At 44.1% G+C, this 10,589-nt stretch overlaps 1 non-coding gene across 1 annotated transcript; it reads right to left on the reverse strand.

The window, feature by feature from the left end:
- Window positions 1–3,130: 3,130 nt before the first annotated feature.
- Trnaa-cgc (transfer RNA alanine (anticodon CGC)) lies at window positions 3,131–3,203 on the reverse strand. Its single transcript has one exon. It is a non-coding gene; the product is annotated as a tRNA-Ala (tRNA).
- Window positions 3,204–10,589: the final 7,386 nt, after the last annotated feature.

Raw genomic sequence — 10,589 nt, forward strand, 5'->3', positions numbered from 1 at the left:
TGCTTTATCTAAAAGATAAAGTGGTAGTTCGTCGGTAGCTTAGGCCGAACTCTCGGACTTGATAGCAGGGTTAATTGCTTCAGTGGCCGTCACTCGAGTATTTTTTTCAGTTTTACAAGAATAATGAGAATTAATTATAACGGTTTGATTTCATGGGGAAGCAGATGGGCCCAGCGACTGTATGTATTTCAGGTAGTAAAGGGTACACCAATCAGTTGCAAATAACATTTATTGCATATCCAGATTTCGGTCACTGCGTGGTCATGTTGAGTGAAGTAAATGAAAGTCAAAACGTTAAAACTATATAGGCACATCGTCCCAACTGGATTATTCATGCCAGAGGTTGACTGTATTGGTACCGAAAAATCCTGCGATTAGGTTAACAAGATGAGCAATCACGGAGCGAGGTAGCGCAGTGATTAGCACACTGGACTCGCATTCGGGATAACGTCGCTTCAAACCCGCATCCGGTCGTCCAGATTCACGTTTTCCTTGATTTCCCTTAACCGCTCCAGGCAGATGCTGGGATGGTTTGTAACGCCGAAAATGCATATCCTCCTATTTCCATCTATTGTACTATTTTTTTTTTCCTTGTTTTGTTACCTCAAGATATGACATTTCTGTCTCTTTATATATTGTAATTGTTTTACTGTTTGTATGTATATATTTATGCACTTATGTCGATGTATAATTGGTTTGTTTCGTAAATATTATTTCTATTTTTACGCTGGGTCTTGCCTAGGGAAAACTGCTATCGAACGATTACATCGATGGGTCGTATGAAGAATCAAAGTGTGTAGGATCTTTGGTAGTGTTAACTCTGCCGCGTGGAGCGCGGGCAGAGGGAGTCTGGCTGGAGTAGCGAGTGGAGCAGGTGTGTGGTGTGAAGCTCCCGCGAGTTGCCGCGCTTTCGGGGTTTGGCAGCATGTAATTGTGCTCGACTTGCGATGATAGTTTCTGACATGGTGGAAGCATTTGCTGGCGCACGTCAAGAGCCCGTTTCGTCTGGCGACCGTGTCGAGAAGAAGGCGCGCCAACATCCAGCTTCTGCAACAGCGACGGCCGACAATGAGTGACTGTCACCACCTCCTCGATCGACGGCTTCAAACCTTCAATCAACCAACAAGGAAGACTGGAAGCACGTAAAGTTTTAGAACTGTATGGCAGACCTCAGCTTTTCAAATTGTTCCATTTGTCTCGCAAAATTACAGCAACTTAGCATGAACCTTTGTTGCTCATTGTCCCAATTGCATTACCAAGCAGGGTCCCTTCCTTTTCCGAAATCAACCCGAGTGTCGTTGAAATTCAGATGCCAGCATTAAAGTACAATCATTCCATTTCACTGCTTTAATTTCAAAGTTCAGTTTAAGTATTCATAGCTGGCTACAATATTTAGATTACGCAAGCACAAATTAAGAGTGCGAGTTTTGTTACCGTATTTTAGCTTACCTGTGACTGCAGCTCAGCTTGGTACGTACTAAATCTTACTATTGTTAATTGTTCAGAATCATTTAATTCAAGTTCAAAGCTAAATCTCTTATTTCTAAATTGCGTAGATTCAAGTAGCTTTTGAAATGATTGTTGAGGTAGTCCAAGACTAACCGTATTTTACTGAATTTCGATGTGCTTAAGAAAGAAAGCTACTTATTAATTTCAGTCACTAAATTAACTTTCAGTTTTCCGGTTTTATTAATTCTTTTGCTAAATTAAGTCAGAGTGCAGCGAAAGTTATTACTTCTGACAAACTTTCAGTTTTCACACTACATGTGTCAACCTTCAGTTGCCACGCTTCTAGTGCTAATTATATGTGTAATTACCTTTCTTTTTCAGTTACTATAGTAATTGTCCTTAGGACTGGCGACCGTAATTTCCCCCAAATCTCAAATATCTAATTACCGCTAGTTAATTGTTAACGTAACGGCCGCACATTTACTTTCTTCATTAACTTTACCCCTTTTCAAAATTAATTTCCACCAGTTTCATTTGCATTTTTCCTTTCATTTAGATGTAACCCTTTCCTCCCTCTTTACCGACAGATTAACTTCGGTGACGATTGCTTTTCCCAAATTTCCATTAGGTACACGCGGTTTAATTTTTCACTGTCATTAAGGTCGATAAGTGAGGGGGAGATTACAGGTTCCTTTGAGATGTCATGGCCTATTTCCTTCCCCGTCCTTGACACAGTCCGAGCTTGTGCTCTGCCTCTAATGACGTCGATGTCGACGGGACGTTCAACCACATCGTCATTCTTTCAAGACAAGCACCCAAACTCACCGAGTTTGACTGTGGGATGATCCATAAACCTGGTAGAAAGCAAACAAGTGCAGGCACATTGAGTGGGAAAGTAACAGTGCTGAATGCTCTAGGTAAAAGTGAAACTGAGTGGCAGAAGGTGCAAACTGCCGACGAAGACTGTCAGGCATTCAGGTGACAACCGCAGTTCGTGATGCACGAGGGCTTGCTCTGCTGGACGACGAAAGGCGGTCCGCGCATAGTTGTTCCGGCAGCGATCAACGACCTTGTGTTGTGACCAGCACAGAGGTTGACAACAATGGACAGACAAGTAGTGGAAAAGTTCTGGTAGGAAATAAGAAAACGTTATGTCGAGCAATACGTGAAGGACCTTGTGTGCAAAGAGCTGATCTTATCAAAAAATCCCTTTACAAAGATTACAAAGGCGTTTAAACACTTTAAAATGATTAGAATTGATATTTTAGGATCATTTAACAGGACAAATGCTGGAAAAAACTAATAATTACTGGTCATTTTTTTGAGTTTCCTCACAGTGGCGGCAATTACTGATCAGCAGGCTAGTACAGTAACCCAGGCTTAAGTTAACGTTTGGGTACTTAAATCTTAGTTACAGATCAGGTAAAAAATTTTACATCCGAATTGAAGAAATAGTCGTGCCATGCACTTGATATCGGAAGTTATGGATAAATCTGTTCCAGGAGGAGGAGGAGGAGGAGATTCGTGTTTAACGTCCCGTCGACAACGAGGTCATTAGAGACGGAGCGCAAGCTCGGGTGAGGGAAGGATGTGGAAGGAAATCGGCCGTGCCCTTTTAAAGGAACCATCCCGGCATTTGCCTGAAGCGATTTAGGGAAATCACGGAAAACCTAAATCAGGATGGCCGGAGACGGGATTGAACCGTCGTCCTCCCGAATGCGAGTCCAGTGCGCTAACCACTGCGCCACCTCGCTCGGTAATCTGTTCCAAGTAGTGAAGGAATTAGCACATTTCATCAATATAAGAGGATTAGAGGTGAAGTCAGTGAACTGCTTACAGATATTGACTCCGAAATTACCGGTATATCGCAGTACCACTTAAATACACTCCTGGAAATGGAAAAAAGAACACATTGACACCGGTGTGTCAGACCCACCATACTTGCTCCGGACACTGCGAGAGGGCTGTACAAGCAATGATCACACGCACGGCACAGCGGACACACCAGGAACCGCGGTGTTGGCCGTCGAATGGCGCTAGCTGCGCAGCATTTGGGCACCGCCGCCGTCAGTGTCAGCCAGTTTGCCGTGGCATACGGAGCTCCATCGCAGTCTTTAACACTGGTAGCATGCCGCGACAGCGTGGACGTGAACCGTATGTGCAGTTGACGGACTTTGAGCGAGGGCGTATAGTGGGCATGCGGGAGGCCGGGTGGACGTACCGCCGAATTGCTCAACACATGGGGCGTGAGGTCTCCACAGTAAATCGATGTTGTCGCCAGTGGTCGGCGAAAGGTGCACGTGCCCGTCGACCTGGGACCGGACCGCAGCGACGCACGGATGCACGCCAAGACCGTAGGATCCTACGCAGTGCCGTAGGGGACCGCACCGCCAATTCCCAGCAAATTAGGGACACTGTTGCTCCTGGGGTATCGGCGAGGACCATTCGCAACCGTCTCCATGAAGCTGGGCTACGGTCCCGCACACCGTTAGGCCGTCTTCCGCTCACGCCCCAACATCGTGCAGCCCGCCTCCAGTGGTGTCGCGACAGGCGTGAATGGAGGGACGAATGGAGACGTGTCGTCTTCAGCGATGAGAGTCGCTTCTGCCTTGGTGCCAATGATGGTCGTATGCGTGTTTGGCGCCGTGCAGGTGAGCGCCACAATCAGGACTGCATACGACCGAGGCACACAGGGCCAACACCCGGCATCCTGGTGTGGGGAGCGATCTCCTACACTGGCCGTACACCACTGGTGATCGTCGAGGGGACACTGAATAGTGCATGGTACATCCAAACCGTCATCGAACCCATCGTTCTACCATTCCTAGACCGGCAAGGGAACTTGCTGTTCCAACAGGACAATGCACGTCCGCATCTATTTCGTGCCACCCAACGTGCTCTAGAAGGTGTAAGTCAACTACCCTGGCCAGCAAGATCTCCGGATCTGTCCCCCATTGAGCATGTTTGGGACTGGATGAAGCGTCGTCTCACGCGGTCTGCACGTCCAGCACGAACGCTGGTCCAACTGAGGCGCCAGGTGGAAATGGCATGGCAAGCCGTTCCACAGGACTACATCCAGCATCTCTACGATCGTCTCCATGGGAGAACAGCAGCCTGCATTGCTGCGAAAGGTGGATATACACTGTACTATTGCCGAGATTGTGCATGCTCTGTTGCCTGTGTCTATGTGCCTGTGGTTCTGTCAGTGTGATCATGTGATGTATCTGACCCCAGGAATGTGTCAATAAAGTTTCCCCTTCCTGGGACAATGAATTCACGGTGTTCTTATTTCAATTTCCAGGAGTGTAATTTGACAATCAAGAGGCTTCCTTTGACAGGATTCAGATTAGCTGGCTGTTTTTCAAGGAGTTCTCTGCGGAATGGTGGAATGGCCATGTACGTAAAAAACAGTATTACATTTGTTTCCATAGACGTATCACGGGTCCCGGCGGAGGTTCGAGTCCTCTCTCAGGCATGGGTGTGGGTGTTTGTCCTTAGGATAATTTACGTTAAGTAGTGTGTTAGCTTAGGGACTGATGACCTTAGCAGTTAAGTCCCATAAGATTTCACACGCATTTGAACATTTTTTTGAACCTATCACGGTCCTGCACTGAACAGATATTTAAATATTGTGCAGAGGCAGTTGAATTTAGTGAAACTTAACTTCTAATTGCTGTTATTTATAGGTTCTCTAACTCTGATTTCAAAGCATTTCTGCTCGAGCTAGAGAAGGTTCTTGGTTCACTTAGTAGGCAGCCCCAGAAATTAGTTGTATGTGGTGACTTCAGTATTAATTTTGTTTATGATTGTGCAAGAAAAAGGATAGTGGAAGATCTCCAAAATTCACATGATCTGATGCAGACTGTGTACTTTCCAAGTAGGGTGCAGGGGAACCGGAGCACAATCATAGAAAATATTTTTATTCATCCTTCATTACTTGATGGGCATTCTGTTAGCAAACGGGTCAATAGCCTACCAGACCATGAAGCATAAATTTTAACACTAAAACGTTTTTGTAGTCAAAAAAATTTTATATATAATTGCAGACTGTGTGAAAAGCTAACCCAATGACAATAGAGAGCTTTTTCAATTTTGTTAAGGAACAAGAGTGACAGGATTTTTATAATTCCAATAACACAGATGACCAATATAATGCTTTCCTTAACACATTTCTCATGCTATTTCAAAATTGTTTTCCGTTAGAAAGTTCTACATAGTGAATTAGCAGTAAACGGCAGCCTGGTTTAAATGGTTCAAATGGCTCTGAGCACTATGGGACTTAACTGCTGAGATCATCAGTCCCCTAGAACTTAGAACTACTTAAACCTAACTTACCTAAGGACATCACACACATCCATGCCCGAGGCAGGATTCGAACCTGCGACCGTGGCGGTCGCACGGTTCCAGACTGTAGCGCCTAGAACCGCTCGGCCACCCCGGCCGGCCGGCAGCCTGGATGGCGGACTAGTGGGACAAGGATATCGTGTACAACAAAGTTGGTATTATATCAAAATGTTAGAAGTAGCCACAATCGGGCTACAGTAGCACATTACAAACAGTATTGTAATTACAAATGTTATTAGGAAGACAAAGAGTATGAGGTACGCAAATAGAGTAGCTAATTCATAGACTAAAATTAAAACCCTACGGTCGCTCTTCATGGAAGTATCTGGTCAGCAGCACAAGGTCGACGATACAAAATCAGTTCGTTCAAATGGTTCAAATGGCTCTAAGCACTATGGGACTTAAAATCTGACGTCATCAGTCCCCTAGACTTAACTACTTAAGCCTAACTAACCTAAGGACATCGCGCACATCTATGCCGGAGGCAGGATTCGAACTTGCGACCGTAGCGGCAGCGCGGTTCCGGACTGAAGCGCCTAGAACCGCTCGGCCACAAATCAGTTCGTAGTAAAAATGTTTCTGCTGGTGATAAGTCAGATAAATGTACAGTATTTAACAATCACTTTCATAGCATTGCTCGTGAATGGAATAAAAACTTAGTTTCTACAGGGAATCATATAACTTCCTTGGAAAAGGCCTTTCCAAGGCTGAAGTCTGAAATACTGCTCTGCGATACTGACAAGGGGGAGACTGAGTCAGTAGCTAAATCACTGAAGACTAAAGACTGTCATGGATATGATGGAGTACCTAGCACTAAATTAAAGCATGTGCTGCACATGTTAGCCCTGTACTTAGCCATATTTGTAAATTTTCCTTTAAGAATGGTGAATTGTCTGAACGATCAAAGTACTCAGTAGTAAAGCCGCTTTATAAAAAGGGAGAAAGGGATAATGTAGACAATTAGACCTATTTCTATGCCATCAGTGTTTGCTAAAGTTATTGAAAAGGCTGTGTATGTAAGGATAATTAATCGTTTTATTTCACATAATTTGTTATCAAACGAGCAGTTCGGTTTTATAAGTGGTTTAACAACTGATAATGCTATATTCTCTTTTCTCTGTGAGGCACTGGATGCATTCAACAACAGGTTTCGAATGCTACGCAAATTTTTTGATTTAGCTAACGCGTTTGATTGTGTTGAACACAAACCCATGCTCCAGAAGATGGACCATTAAGGAATACGAGGGGGTAGCTCACAATGGATTTACCTCTGACTTTAATAAAAGACAGCAAAAGGCCATTCTCTACAGTGCTGAGTATGGCTATGATGTGAGGTTTGAGTGGGGCACAGTTAAATGGCGGGGTTCCCCAGGGACAGAGCTGGGGCCACTCCTGTTCCTTATTTATATAAATAATGTAACCTCTAGTGTCACACGTGATCCTGAAACATTTCTGTTTGCTGATGACCCTAGCTTGGTAGTAAAGGATGTCGTGTGCAACATAGACACTGTTGCAAATAGTGCAGTTCATGAAATAATTTCACGGCTTGAAGAAAATAAACTAAACCCAATTCACAGTAAGACTCAGTTTTTACAGTTTCTAACACACAATTCAACAAAATCTGCAATTTTAATTTCTGAGAATGGACATATGATTAACGAAACTGAACAGTTCAAATTTCCAGGTGATCAGATAGATAGTAAACTGTCGTGGAAAGCCTACGTTCAGAATCTTGTTCAAAGACTGAATGCTGCCGTTTTTACTATTCAAGTGATATCTGAAGTAAGTGATAGTTTGACACGAAAAGTAGTCTACTTTGCTTATTTTAATTCGCTTATGACGTATGGTACTATATTTTGGGGTAATTCCTCCCATTGTCAAAGGATATTTTTGGCACAGAAAAGGGCGTGAAGAAAGGCGTGCAGTGTATTGCTGAATCCATTTTCAATAAGGTACCACAAGAACTGAAAATTTTTAGCAGTATCCCACGCGCTTTCAAATCGAAACTGAAGAGTTTCCTCAAGAGTCATTCCTTCCATTCTGTCGAGGAGTTCCTTGAAAAATTGGTTGATTCCTGTGTTATATTGTACACTGCGTTTACATAAATTTATGTATTGCCTTTTCTGGGTTCATAAACATTTTATTTTACCTGTTATTACTTTCACGTTGTAATTTGATGTACTGACGTGTTCCATAACCTTGGTTCTCAATTTAGTCCTACGGAACTAGTTGTAAGTAAAAAAAAAATTAACTCCACAAACTAACGGCAGAACAGTACTAGTTCATAGGATCATGTCTAAAATGATGAGTTATTATGGTAATAGCCATCATACTGACTGGGATATACACATGTAGTTTGTATGAATAGCTCTAAAGTACATAGTGGTACAGGTCTCTTATCTTTTGAGGTGTTGTACGGTAGCAAAATGCCGTTTCCTTTTAATGTTATTATTCCTAAATTAGGACCAAACTGTGAATCGGTTAAAGCAGTTGGAGGAAACACGGTAGGTATGGCATAAAGTAAAGTGAACTAACACTAAAGCTTTGGAATGACAGACAGCCAAACAATATGTGGGAAAGCTGTCTATATGCCTAAGAGAAAAAAATTCTTGACCGTCAGGGTCCTTATCAAGGCAACGAGATAACTTCTCCAGTAAACGTTAAAGAGCAGTTTCCGACTAAAACGGCTATTGTCCATGCAAGCAGGGCTAAACCTTTTAGTGGAATGGTGGCTGCATTGCTACTATTTTCGACAACGGCTTTAGAGAGCAGCAAAACGATTACAAAAGTCAAAGAATGTACACCAGCGAACAAGCAAGATGCACATGATGTACCACATGCGTTGAGGTCATGCAGGAACTAGTAGTACAAGGTTATTATAAATAATCGAAGCGATTTCATAAACTCACTGTAGCTACATTAATTGACATATTATCACTTAACTCAACTCTCACACAAAAAAAAAATTCAAAACTTGTGCACTGCACTTCAGATTTCTGCCATGAGACGCAGAAGTGATCAGTTAGGCAAGATGGCGACTGGCGTCGAGAAAGTGTATTTTGCGTCTGAAATGTATTCACATCAGTCTGCCGTAACAGTGCAACAACACTTCAGAATGAAGTTCAGCAAAGATCCACCAACTGTCAACACTATTCGGCGATGGTATGTGCATTTTAAAGCTGCAAGATGACCAAGCAAGGTGAAATGAACGGGTAGATCTGCAGTGAACGAAGAAACAGTTGACGGTATGCGGGCGAGTTTCGCACGTAAACCACAGAATTCGACGAATACAACAAGCAGAGAGCTGAATATATCACAACCGATACTTTGGAAGATTTTGAGGAAACGACTGAAGCTGAAGCCTTACCGCACGCAACTGGTGCGAGCCCTGATTCCCGATGACAAAGTCAGACACTTTGAATTTTCTCCACAGTTGCAACAGCTAATGGATGAGGATGGATTTTGTGAGAAACTCATCTTTGGTGATGATGCAACATTTTTTTTATAAATGACACTACGTACGAAACTTGGCGGCAGAGAATTCCCATGCTCTCACGGAGCACATTCGAGTTTCACCAAAATTTAATGTGTTCTCTGCAGTCACACGGTTTACAGTGTGCGTTCCCTTTCTTTCTGAAAAAAGGCAGTTAGAGGACACGCGTATCTGGACATAACGGAAAACTGACTCATGCCACAACTGGAGACCGACAATGTTCACTTCATGTTGCTCCACTCCACTTCCATCATGATGTTCGTAAATTCTGAAACAACAAAATGGGAAACCGATGAATCGTTCGTGGTGGGGTTGATGACCAGCAGCTCATGTCATGACCTCCACGGTCTCGTGACCTAACGCATGCGATTTTTCTTTTTTTTTTTGAGCGTTTTGTGAAAGATTCAGTGTCTACGCCTCCTCTAGCGACAAACCTACAAGAACTGCTAGCTCGCATCAACAGTGCTTTTGAACAGACTGGTAGGGACATGCTGCACAGAATGTGAAAAAAACTTTCATATCGACTCAGTGTCTGCAGAATCAGTAGGGGCACATATGGAGCACTCTTAATAAAAAAATTTTGAGCTTGTCTACGTGTGTGCAAAGCCTGTAAAAATACATCAAATAATATAGCTTCAGCAAATAGTTGTTTAATGCATGTGTTTTTCTATTCTTGTTCGAGTATATTCTGAAATTATACTAGTTATCGTAGGTCCTCGTACCTGTATACACTCCTGGAAATGGAAAAAAGAACACATTGACACCGGTGTGTCAGACCCACCATACTTGCTCCGGACACTGCGAGAGGGCTGTACAAGCAATGATCACATGCACGGCACAGCGGACACACCAGGAACCGCGGTGTTGGCCGTCGAATGGCGCTAGCTGCGCAGCATTTGTGCACCGCCGCCGTCAGTGTCAGCCAGTTTGCCGTGGCATACGGAGCTCCATCGCAGTCTTTAACACTGGTAGCATGCCGCGACAGCGTGGACGTGAACCGTATGTGCAGTTGACGGACTTTGAGCGAGGGCGTATAGTGGGCATGCGGGAGGCCGGGTGGACGTACCGCCGAATTGCTCAACACTTGGGGGGTGAGATCTCCACAGTACATCGATGTTGTCGCCAGTGGTCGGCGGAAGGTGCACGTGCCCGTCGACCTGGGACCGGACCGCAGCGACGCACGGATGCACGCCAAGACCGTAGGATCCTACGCAGTGCCGTAGGGGACCGCACCGCCACTTCCCAGCAAATTAGGGACACTGTTGCTCCTGGGGTATCGGCGAGGACCATTCGCAACCGGCTC

The sequence above is a fragment of the Schistocerca serialis genome, chromosome 4 (assembly GCF_023864345.2).
Source record: "Schistocerca serialis cubense isolate TAMUIC-IGC-003099 chromosome 4, iqSchSeri2.2, whole genome shotgun sequence".
Lineage (NCBI taxonomy): Eukaryota > Metazoa > Arthropoda > Insecta > Orthoptera > Acrididae > Schistocerca > Schistocerca serialis.